We start from the raw sequence: 12,743 nt of genomic DNA, 5'->3' as shown, positions 1-12,743 counted from the left end.
CTGGATTTTGGCACCTGGGGCAGCAATTTTGATCCTTGTGGGTCCCTTCCAGCTCAGGATAATCTGTGACCCCACGAGCTGAGCTGGTGTCACCTCTGTGCATCAGCACAGGAGCCCTGGCTCCTCTCCCTCTCAACACACCTATGACTGTTCCAAAGGCAGCTTTGAATATGAAGAAACATTTCCAAGCATTCCCCTTCTGCCTCTGCAATATTTTTTTGCGTTAATGACGCATTCCTTCCCATCAGCTTGCACCAACCACCAGAAAAAAAAACCAAAAAACCTGCTGGTGATAAAACAGGGGATGCAATCGAGTGGCTGGGTAACATATGGTGTTCATCAAACAGTATCCAACGAGATTCCAGTGTGAATCAGCAAATGTTCATAAATTGGGCACCTGAATAATAATAATTCACAAAGAGCCACCTCAGTGTCTTTCCCTCCATCAAATATTGATGACCTGTTACTTTTACTGCAGGAGCACCTGAAAGATCTTAGGTGCAAATTAAAATCCAGAAGTGGCATAAAGGAAAAATAAAAAAAAAAAAAAGAAAAAAAGAAAAAAAGACAATCTCCATCCCCAAAAGCTTCAATGTAGGTAAATATAAGGAAAAAAACAGTCTGTAAAATACAGAATAGCAAAGGGGAGAAGCTTTGCAAGCTCTGCCTTAGCCCCTGTGGATTCTGGTTGCAGCTTTTTCACTGAAGTTTGGTCATGCCTCAGATTTTTTCATCCCTGTTATTCTTCACGATGAATTGAGACCTTGATAATTCCCATCTCTCTCATTTAGCCACTAAGAGGGGGTTTGTACCCACACAAGAGCTGACAGTGTCACGTTTGATCTGAAGAAATGCTGTTCTGAAACAATATTTCAATGGCTGGGCAGGCTGAGGATGGAATGGCTCTTTTCAATGGATCAAAATGGGGCTTAGCAGAGAGAAAAATCTGCTAAATAAAAGCTCCTGAGTTGTTTGAAACAGGTCACTCTACCTAACGACAATTAGAGCCAGCAGTAAATAAGACAGGCAGAATTTGTGTAAGAGCACAAAGGACTCCAGATAATTAGTTTAGTGGGGAAGAGAATTAAAAAAAAAAAAAAATTAAAAAAAATTTAAAAGTGAGAAATTTCCAGCTGTCCTGAGGTCTGTGTCAGGAGAGGGATGGGAAGACAAGGCACAGCAGAAGATGAAAATGATGAATTTCAGATGCAAGAATAAAACCAACAACAACATCCTGTGAAATGCTGCCCCAGGTGCCAAAAGCAGCAAAGTTGCCCCAAAATCCCTCAGAGCCACAACTTTGTGCCGTGGGTGGGTTTAGGGGGGCTGCACTTCATCCTGTCCCATTCCCTCTCAAATCAAGGAGCTGAGATGCAGAAAGCAAAGGGAATGTTGCCCTTGATGGGCTTTGGATCAAGCTCTGACAAATGGTTTAAAAAGAAGCTGTGAAAGGCACGTCTCACCTGCTGAAAGGCTGGCTAGAAACCATTCCTTTTCACATTTGAGGCCCTGTGAAGGCTATGGATAATAATTCTTAGCAGCTGCACCACAGGACAAGGTAATTCCAAGTGCTGCGACGAGACAGAAAAGTTTAACTTGTCCGACACAAGGCAAGGAGAATATTTTGTCTGCCAGGAGAACTGGACTTCTCTCAATAAGTAAATAAGTGCCTGTCAAAGCAGCAAAAAGCTCAAGGCCTGAAGCAGATCTGATAAATGTGAAAGAGGCAGGAGAAGGAGGAATTCAGGACCCAGCTGTTCATAAAGCCCTGAGGCAGTAAGGGGTTGCTTTAAGCACAGGGCTAACTCAAGGCTGGCATCTCTGACTCACAAAATGTTTAATCCTGATCAGAGTCCTGCTGCCTCCTGCCTGGTGCCACCTCTGGGTGAACGGCTCAATTAATCCAAGCTGCTGTGAGCAAAGGAAGAGATGGAAATCCAGTTCTGATTATTCGTGCAAAGTTCCTGCACAACAGGGATAATGTGGAACACACAGAAATATTGTTCCATATGGAATCATGGAATGGTTTGGGTTGGAAAGGACCTTAAAGATCATCCAGTTCCATGGGCAGGGACATTTTCCACCATCCCAGAGTGCTCCAAGCCCAAATTTCCAACCTGGCCTTGGACACTTCAGGAATCCAAGAGAAGCCCGAGTTTCTCTGTGCCAGTGTTTGGTCACCAGCAATATAAAATATTTCTCCCTCATTTTAAATCTAACCTGATCCTCTTTTTACCTTAAACCCATCAGAAATAAATATTGAACTTCCCCTCTGAGTGACTCCATCAGGAGAGGAGATGAGATGTGCACCATGTGCAGGGAGGGAAAACAAACAACTTCCCCGGGATCTGCTGGAGTCAGAGCTCCGTGTGATGTTCAAAAAAAAGAAGAGTTTGCAAAGTTTGTGCAGAAGCCACGAGGCTGTGGGGAAGAAGTGAGAGCTCATTAAAATTGTCACACATACTTTTTAAGTAAAGAACTCGAGAAATCAAGCAGGGATGATAGGTACAGCTTTTTAATTAACCAGGCCAAACAAACCATCTCCGAGTGTGTTGTCTCGTGTGAACAAAAGATTGTTGATGGCTATTTGCTTTGATCTTAAGAGCATGAAAGAATAATATGTATTTAGAAAGGCTGATAGAAGAAATAAAGCCTGAGAAAAAAAAAAAAAAAAAAAAAAAAGAGGTGTCAAGTCATTAGATTTAAAAGTGCAGCAGGGGTAGCTTTGTGCTGCATTGTTCAGCCAGTCTGTGTTTTGGGAGAGAGGAGGGGGATGTTAATTCATGGATATGAAATGCATGGATTCAAACAGCAAAAGGGCTTTGAAATCCCCATCAAAATCTTGAGCTGGATCAGTGTAAAACTGGGTGAATTGTGCAGGATTCAGCGCTGCCAGAAGGGCAGCTCTCCCTTTCAAGGGTGTAATTCTTTTCCAAATAAAGTAACCCTGATACTTTGTGAAGATTCCCTCTCCTTGTCTCCTGTCTGCCTCTCACATCTGACACCTCCCAGCCTTATTGAAGCCTCATCGCGGCGCCGTGTTGATAAAAAGGGAGGAATCTGGATCTGATGAAATCACAGGCAAAGTAATTTTTATTATCTGAGAAATCCGATTTGAAACCGTGTCTGCTCAGCCTCCCTTCGCTGCTCAGGAGCAAAACCCCTCTCTTCATTTCCAGGCTGTGCAAAGATATATTGTTTATAAATTTCTCCAGACATGCTGCCAGACACTGAGACAATATCTGACTCCTCTCATTTTACCAAGATTGAGGAGCAGGAGAGGCTGAATTCAAAACTACAAAGGGAAAGTGAGAGGGGGGGGAGCAGAAAGATGAGCACAACTCCCAGGTGGCTCAGAATTAGCAGTGATTTATGCAGATGGAAATGTGAGTAAAGTTTGGCTGAGTGAATGACTTGTCCCTGCTGCTGACAGCCCTGGTATTTTTGAAAAGGTCCCACTGAATCCCATCTGAGATCTGACTGTCTGTATCATATGTTAATGATCTTTGTACCTGTTTATTCTATTCTGAGCATAATTTCTATGCTAATAGTGTTGCCATTTAATAAACTGTGCTTAAAAGATTTTTTTTTTTCCTTATCTGCATGCTGATATAAATGAGCTTCAGGGTTGACTGACAATTAACTGGAAATCAAATAAATGCCTTTATAATCTTTTTAACTATTTGGATCAAAACAAAATTACACAATCCAGCTGAATAGTCTTATTAAAATATTGCAGAAAAGGATATTATTAGAAATTATAAAATGTGACAATAGAAGTCTTCCATCCTATATATTAAAATTCTCCCCTCTTACTAAAAATAGAATTATTTTTGCATCACATCTCTGCAATTGGGACCACAAATATTTATTTATGCAAATACATACAGCCATCTGAACTGAGCTACGCTCCATCATACAGATTCCAGAGAAAACACAGGATTTTCAGGAGCTGCTACTGCCTTTAACACAAAATAACAAAAAACTGTTTGGCCTCGTCTGTAAGGCACTCAAGGATGAAATGTGAGGCAGATGTTCCTCTGTGATGGCCAAAGAGAAAAAAAAAGGGACAAAAACCACCCTGTGCCCAAATGTCTTGTAGTGATCCATCCCAGACCTGGCAGCCAGGGAATTCTGGGCAACAGCACCTCTGTGTGCATGGGAAAGAAAAGCAGGAAAAGGAGCAGAACTGCCAAATAAAACAGCTGCCAATTCCTTTATCTTCCAAGTTCTGCTGGTTTTATGAAATCTTTGTAACTCCACTACATCAGACAAAAGCTCTCCCAGCGCTGGGTGGGAAGTCCACACTGCCACTATTCTAATCCCACTATTGATCATCATTTTTATCATCCACACATTATCAGGAGATCTGTCTCAGCCCTTCACACAACTCAATTCACTCCAGATGTAAAACTAAGCCCTTAATATGGGATTTAAGCAGAATTTAAACAGTACAGGAGGCCCTGAATCGCCCTCTGCGTGGGAGTTTCATTCACTTGCTGGAAGCTGCTTGTCAGAACACATTTCAGACGCACAGGAACAACAAAACCTGCTGGTAACCCTCAAGAATTCTGTCCAGACAACAAGCAGCTGACACCAGCATGGCCCTGGTTGGATTTCAGAAACTCTGGAATAGAATCAGAGACCAAAAACCTCCCAAAATAGAATCAGAGAATGCCAGGATGGTTTGGGGTGGAAGGGAGCTTAAAGCTGATCCCATTCCACACCCTGCCATGGGCAGGGACACCTTCCATTATCCCAGGGTGCTCCAAACCTCATCCGTCCAGGGCTCATCACCTCTAATTTCTTGTGCCTGTTGGTTGGGCTCCCTGTGGACCTGCAGGAAACCTGGGACAACCCTCCTGCGTGAATTTAAGTTGGAGTGACAATGATGAGGACTGGGTGTGGTTCTCTGAAGCCCCAGACCCACATCTCTGCCCCAAATAGCACAGAAAGTTTCTGTCTTTTTGATGTCTTATTCACATTCTGTCCCTTCAGCTTTTCCTTTCCTCTTCCAGATTTCCCTTTCACTGAAAACCCAAGCAGATTTTTAGCTCTTGTGGAAAAGGAGCAATGAAAGAACAACATTCCTTAGTCCCAAAATCCCATGGCTAAACCAGAGCTGTTTGTGGCCTCCTACAGATCTTTCATGTTGGCCGAGCATCAGCCACTTTTCCAAGGTGTCCTCACTCCAAATGATCCCAGAAATCCTTCCCCTTGGAGGATTCTTTGCTCATCATGCCTGGAATTTGCCTGGCTGTAGTCCCTGTGCCCACCACGTTTGTCCTGTGCAGGGCCAGCAGTTGGACTTTGATGCTCCTGGTGGATCCCTTCCAACCTGGGACATTTTGTGATTCCTTGTTAATCAATCTCACTTTATCTCAGCTCCTCAACACACCCTGATCTGTTCCCTCTAACGTTACACTTTTTTTTGAGAACTCTAAGGGTCAGAATCTTTGAGTCGGTGCCTGTGCAGCAAATTTGGTTCAGATTTTCCAAATCTAGTGCAGGTTTTCCAAATTTAGGGTAGGTTTTCCAGACTTGGTGCATGATTTCCAAATTTGGAGCATGTTTTCCAAATTTGGTGAAAGTTTTCCAAATCTGGGGTAGGTTTTCCATACTTGGTGCATGTTTTCCAAATTTGGAGCATGTTTTCCAAATCTGGTACAGATTTTCCAAAATTGGTGCAGGTTTTCCATATTTGGACCAGATTTTCCATATTTGGAGAACTTTCTCCAAATTTGGTGCATGTTTTCCATATTTGGAGCATGTTTTCCATATTTGGAGCATGTTTTCCATATTTGGAGCATGTTTTCCATATTTGGAGCATGTTTTCCACCCCACACCGGCATTTTTGATGCTACAGCAATACCCCCAGCACCAACAGCATGGCAACACAACTTGGACTGGAAGAGAAGCACAGAAGGTTGCATTCTCTCCTTATTTATTTAATTTTTTTCCCTGCAAACCCCTAATTAGGAACCTGGATTCCCAGCCTGCTCAGTGGAGAAAAAAAACAATGAGATTATCTGGCTTTGGATGGAGTCCTGAGCATCCATCAGAAAACGTGCAGAGAGCAGGGACAGGACACGAGCTGGGAGGGGGAGAGGGCACAGAGCTGACACTCACTGGGGTTTGGATTATTGCAATTCCTCCTGACAGATTTCCTGGGATATCTCAGCATGCAGAACAGCCCCTTGGAAAGGCTCCCCTTTAAAAAGCTGCCACGACTGGAGTGGGAACAATTTCAAATTGCATTAGAGAGGTGTCCTGCGGAGGGGAGTTGTAATAAATCCTTCTCTTTTTCACGTGAGAACATCTGCTTCATTTACTTCCTCCATGCTCACATTATCTGCTGTGCTAAACGCTGGCACTGAGCACAGGGTGAAATTAGGTTTGTTGGCTTGTTCCATTGTGAAACTCTCCAAGAAGAGAGGAGAGAAAGGAAAAGCCATTTTCTCCTGTCTTCCCCTGCACCAAAATCCTCTGGCTGCTGCCTGGGTCAGGTAGCAATGGGGGTTCCCTCCTTTCTCCTCCTTATTCTGCAGTGCCTTGACTTCAAATAGGAACAGAACAGAGAGAGAAGAAAGGGAGAAAATAAAGGAAAATAAGATAAAGATGGAAAAAATAAAGTGGGGTTTTTTTTCCTCCCGTCATCTGTGCTTGTTCTTCCTTCTCCTTATCTCCTTCCTCATCTTTGAGTCAAGTTTTCCATTCCCCTGCCTTCACCCTCAGCGTGGGGAACAAGAACAAAATAACCAGAAAGATGGAGAAGGAGAAAAGACTGAAAGAACTCTGGGAGAGTTTGGGGTGTTTTCTGAGAGCCCTTGGGTTGTAAAACTTCCCTTGTGCCAATATCACCAGTTCTGGAGATTCCTGTGGGTGCTGCCATGGTCCTCCCAGATCCAGTGGCATTGCTCAGGGGACAGCACTGGAAAATACCTGCAACCAACACCAAAACCAGACAAACTTCCCTGCTGAGAGCAAATAAATCCTCAGTAACTGCACTGGAGCTGCTTCTCCCAGTTCTCTGCAATTCTCTTCTCTTTTCTGTCCCAAACCAGGACCACTGTGGGTATTTTTAGTTAGAAAATCCTTCCTGCAGCTCTCAGCATTCCCTGAGGAACGGTGTGATGGTGGGGTGTGTCTGGTTAGCACCAAATGTGCTGTGACACTGGGGCTCCAGAGATAAAAAACACTCCCAAACAGCAACCCCAGGCTTTGTAGGAGCCTTCATGTCTTAAAGAGTAACTTCAGCCCAAACGCTGAAAACAGGCAGGTAAATCTGTGCTTTGGATCCCTGTCAATCTGTCTGTAAGCCAGGAATGCAGCTGAAGTGATTAATCAAATTTGGCAGGGGTGGAATCAATCCCATTGGTCCTCCAGGCAAAAAGTGGGATTTCATCAACAGATAAGCTTAATTTGTATTCGTGTTGACTTTCAGCAGTGGTGTCTGAGATAGCTGGAATTGCTCTCATTGCTGATGCCCACACTTCAAGTGCTCTATTTAAATACTAAAATAGGAAATGAACTTCTTTACAAGCTCGCAGCCCCTGATAAGATGGAAGGGTTAAGGCATCTCATCAAAGCCATGCAAAGCTCCTCGTGCTACAGAAGCAAGGAGGATAAAAACACAGACCCACTTAATCCAGGCTTCAAAAACCAGACTTTAAAAAAAATAAAATAACAGTAAAATTAATATCCCAGTGCTATCCACCCAACTGCATTGCTGTAGAAAAGCTGGGAATAGAACAGAAAGTTCTGGAATATCAGAAGAAAAATAGATTTTATATGGAACTTGGTACCTGGAGCAAATATCTGGGGTGTTTTATGTGCCAGCAGTGGGTGAGGAAAGCAGGGTGGTTGGTGGCAGCCTGACAAGCAAAACTCCTCTTTGCCTCTGCTACTCATCTGCTTTGACTTCAAGGCAGTTGAGGGGTTTTTTTTTCAGACACTCTGGATGGGTTTCATTCCCTCAGCTTTGTTTGTCTAAGTTTGGTGTCTCATTTGAGAGGGAGACACCTGCCAAGAGCAAGTAAATAACTCCCTTAGGCTGCGTATTGACTTCAGCTAGAGAACAGTCAAGTGCCATCAATCTCCTCCTTTGTTAGCAGACTAGTGCAAATTTTGGAATTTTCTATCCATTTCGTCTTGATTCCTCCTCAAGCAGATTTTATTTATTTATTTTTTTAAGGATAACAGATATTCTGAAGCTGAACCAACAGCGTTTGACATTCTGGTAATTGAAATGCTCCCCTGAAGTTTTGCTGAACTGTCCTGACACATTTCTGCTCAAATTGGTTGGAGCTGAGATGTTGTTTCACAGACAATGCATTTTGTGTGTTGGGTTTGATCTGGGGATGGAGTGAGGACTCCTCCTGTTTACCAAATCATCACAGGAGAGGCTGAGCTGGGAGGGACCCACAAGGATCAACCCCAACAATCCCACCCTGGGCATCCCTGGAGTGGTGTCCAAACCCTCCTGGAGCTCTGGCAGCTCTGGCTGTGCCCATTCCCTCTGGGAATGAAGAACCTTTCCCTAAAATCCAACCTAACCCTGCCCTGACCCAGCTCCTGCCATTCCCTGTCACAGGGAACAGAGGTTGGAGCTGCTCCTCAAGAAGAGCTGCGCATCTTTTTAACTCCCTGTTTGTTTAATTCCATCCACAGACACAAAACAATCCTTTTCCCAAATAACAGAAATAAGTTTAAATGCATTAAAGTGCTCCTGGTTTTGGAATCTGGCTGTGAGCAGTGGAGGAGCAGATGGAAAGCAGAAGGAGGGCCCAGAGTGCTCAGAGGGTGGTGGGAGAACAGATCCCCAGGAAACCTGCTGGGTCCTGGCAGCAGGAGAACCCCTCAGGTGTGGGCTCCAAGGGACAGCTCCAGGAACTCAGCAATTCCCAGATAATTCCCCCACCCAGTCACAACATCTGCTCCATTCTCCTTCCAGGGTGCTGATGAAATACAGCTTCCCATCTCATTGTTTTCCCAGCTTCCCACGTCACTGTTTTCCCATTTTTCCTCTAAGTAATGACAATAATCTGAGTGTAAAACACCAAAACTGAGCGTCCCACAGGACACAGAATTCACCAGCTTTATTTGTGGCAGAGGATCCATTCCCATCCTCCACAGAACTGGGACTGAACTGTTCCCTACAAGCAACACTTGGTGCCAACAAGTATTGAGCATATTTTATGATCTCTAAATGTACTTCTTGCCCGGGCCCCCAAAAAAACAATTTAAATTATGAATATTTGCTTATTACTGATTATTAATGCATGGAAAGCGCTGTATATGACTAATGCATTCTTCCAGCCTACCTCATTTCTCAGTTTTCCCTCAGCTCTCCTCATTGAAATTCCGAGTGAAGTGAATCCCATATGTTTCTGTGCATTTACTGCAGTGCTTGGGGATGCTCAGCCCAGGCTGGGGGAATAGCACCTCTCTCTGGCAAAGCAAAACCAGCCCCAATTCCCTTTCACTAAAAACGCTCCCATCAAAAGGAATTTTTATGGAAAGTAAGTTTTTCCACGAGGGTCCCGAATCTGAATTGGCTGAAGGAACAAAGGCAGACGTTCGTGATGAGATCGGTGTCTAGACTCGAAAATTTGTTTTATTTAATGTATGAATTGTTCCTTTCTTCTCTTTCATTTCCTCAGTTGGATACGAGAGGATAGAGGCGAGAAGTGAGATGAAGAAAACTCCTGTTGCACGCGCTGAGGACGTGACACACATGAAAATAGCTGAAATCTGTGTCAGGCTCCACGGGGAGGGAGTTTGGAGCAGAAAGCTTGGGGTTTGTTGTGTTTCGCTGCTACACTGAGCTAAAACCCCCCAGCACACGCCAGGAAAAGTTCTTTATTCCACTTCTGTCCTTTGGAGAAGTGGCATTGCTCCCCAAACTCCATTTCTCCAGATTTTGACCCAAAAAAGAAGGATAATTGCCCAAGAGCAGGGAAAATCAGCCAGGATGAGCCACCTGTGGGATTTCCTTTGGATTCTTGCAGCTTAAAATCTGAATTTCCCTCTCTCAGATGCCAGAGCATGGGCCATGGATAAATCCCATTGCTCAGGGCCTCAGGGTGGAAATACCTCAGGGAGTTATTTCTGAAAATTTGGAATCTCTCAATGGAGAGAGCTGGAACAACAAACAGATCTGATACTAGTATGTTCAGGCTTTATTTCACCATCTAATGTGAAAAAAAATTAAATTATTTTGGCATTTTCTGTAGGATTGACGTGTGTGCTTCAAGTGCAATCAAGTATTTTACAGAAATGAGAGCAGACAAGCTGCTGAAGAGCTGAGCAATGGTGGGTTTGAGCCACAGAAAGGATGGGAAAGGACAAGTGGGGCTGGAGAAAACTCTGCCTCGAAAAGGAGATTCAGAAAAATACCCTTCAAAAAATTCTAAGATATTTTTCAAATAACCCAAATACTGCAGGTTTGTCGTTTTTAAAATGACCTTAAGAACTCAGAGGAAATCTAATTAAAATATTTAATTGTGCATCTATTAATATGAATAATCTATTAATTAGTGTTCTTATTTAGCACACTTCTCTTTGCACACTTACAAACTGAATTTAATATAAAATAAAGTTTTATTCTGGTATCAAGAGTTCAGCTGGTCAGGAAGAGTGGTTACCACATATTCAGGACTATCAGGAATAAAATATTATCAGGAATGAAAGGAAAAAGGTGAAAAATAAGGAATATTCTTCCCCCTTTGGGAAGAACAAGTCTGGTTTCAGTATTTCTTTAACAAAATAATAAATTTATCTAAATAATTGAAAATAAGCTGCGTGATCTGACTTATTTAGGAATAAGCCCACCACAGTTCATGGATGGGATTGGTATTTCCTTTTTTTAGCAACTATAACCCCACCAAATATTTTATTAAAAGGCCAATAAAAGAGCCCATAAAGGTTCTAATTGCAGCACGATAAAATGGGAGCAGAAATAAGGCTTTGTCAGGGTTTAATCATATCTGTGGAGAAAGGCAGACCATGTTCCCTCTCTTTTTATGTGCAATTCCAGCACTTTAATTAGCCACGTACTTTACAGCCACACAAACCCTTATTTCATTTTGTTTTCTGTCAGGGAGAATCTCTGGACTAACACTGCGCTGATGATTTATCTCCCATCCTTTTAAACCACGGCATTAGCCAGTTTGTCGTTTAATAATCAAACAGCCTCGTAAATCCCACTTTGCACACACTGTGGCAATAATGTGCACGCAGAGAGTTGAAACTCTGTCTTCCTTTGTAAATCCTGCTCCTGTTATTTGCTCCTGCCCGGCAGCAGGAGCCTTCTGGGATGCTCAGAAATTACAGTGTGCTCGGAATTATTGTTAGTAAATTAATACAGGAGCACAAGTAAATACTGCACCGAGTGTGTAAATATTTCTTTTATCAGGAGATCAGGTGGGGAATATCTGAGTAGTGGAACCTCAAGATCCAGGCTTAGTTCAGCCTCTGGAATGGGTAATACAATCAAAATATAATCAGAAGACAAACAAAGATTTGATTAAACACGGGGTAGAAAAGTGTTTTCCATCGTGAGCGGTTAAAATGAAAATAAAATTGCCACAACAAAGGGGGGGAAAAGCCATTGGGAAGTTCTCTATGGCCACGGGATGGATTGCTCACCCAAATTTTTCTGTTCCACTGCCAGCACCTGTGTAAAATCCTCAGATCTGCACCTTCTTTCATAAATACTCCTGTGATTTATCTCTACTGTACATCCCTGCAGTGTGGCATAAGGAAACAGTTTGGGATAATGTTCTAGAGAATTATCATCATTTTAAGTCTGATGTGACCCAAAATAACCTCCCTGAGCAAGTGGTCCTGTGTGAAAAATCTGGTGCTCACTTGCCAGAGCTTTATGAATTACTGATTGTAGATTTCAAAAGGCTGACAACAGAATGTGACAAAAGAGGGTTGCTGTTACATTTGTGAACTGAAAGAGTTGCTGAGAAGGGCTCTCAGACATTCTCAGCACTTCTGAAGACCCTGCTGCCCATTTCATCCATCTGTCTCCATTTGTGTATGGAAATATCCTCAGGGCCGTGTGTTGCATTCAATAATCCCTCATTTCTGTCAGTAAGACCCCTTTGATTTCAGCATTCCACCATTTAATTGCCATTAGTGTGGAATTATAGAATTATAGAAGAGACCCAGAGGGATCATGGAGTCCAACTCCATGGGGATTGTCTGTTGGAACCCTGGAGGGTGAAAATGTCAGGCTTTTTTTCTGTTCTAAAGGGCTCTGCATTTGACCTGAGGCCGTGGAACAGGCTTCCAAAATTGAGTGACAGCACTGGGGTTGTGGGCGTGTAGTTTGAATAGAATTGTGTGATATTGCAGAGTGAAAATCATAGATTTGGGATTGTAGTATTTAGTAATATATGGATTTAGTGTGGATTTAGTAATAATAGCAAGATAGAGGACTTTGGGTGTTGTCTAAGTCCTTCTTTTTCACCTTCTTCTTCCTTATTCTTCATGGGTTTGGGTGTTTTCTGTAATTGAGTAAAAAAGGTCCACATTGCAGGCCTTGGGTGGTCATTATTGGGTCAGAAATATAAATAATACAGGTGTCGCCTCGTTATTGGGTGATTAGTGTTAAATAACCTTGGAAAGAGTCAGAGGTGCTTCATTTCACCTCGTTTCTCTAACTTACTAGTTAGAGCTCACAGCTCTTGAGTCTGTACATAGATAATAATTAATAAGCATCCAAATCTGAA

The 12,743-nt window shown here is 42.9% G+C and overlaps 1 protein-coding gene across 3 annotated transcripts in view; it reads right to left on the bottom strand.

Annotated features, from left to right (window-relative positions):
• Nucleotides 1-12,743, bottom strand: part of CNTN6 (contactin 6) — a 131,057-nt gene that overhangs the window by 20,970 nt on the left and 97,344 nt on the right. The gene's annotated exons all lie outside the window — the stretch shown is intronic.

Source organism: Zosterops lateralis (assembly GCF_965231275.1).
Source record: "Zosterops lateralis genome assembly, chromosome: 11".
Lineage (NCBI taxonomy): Eukaryota > Metazoa > Chordata > Aves > Passeriformes > Zosteropidae > Zosterops > Zosterops lateralis.
Note: the sequence above shows the minus strand (reverse complement) of the source record. Positions and strands in the feature narration are given on the sequence as shown.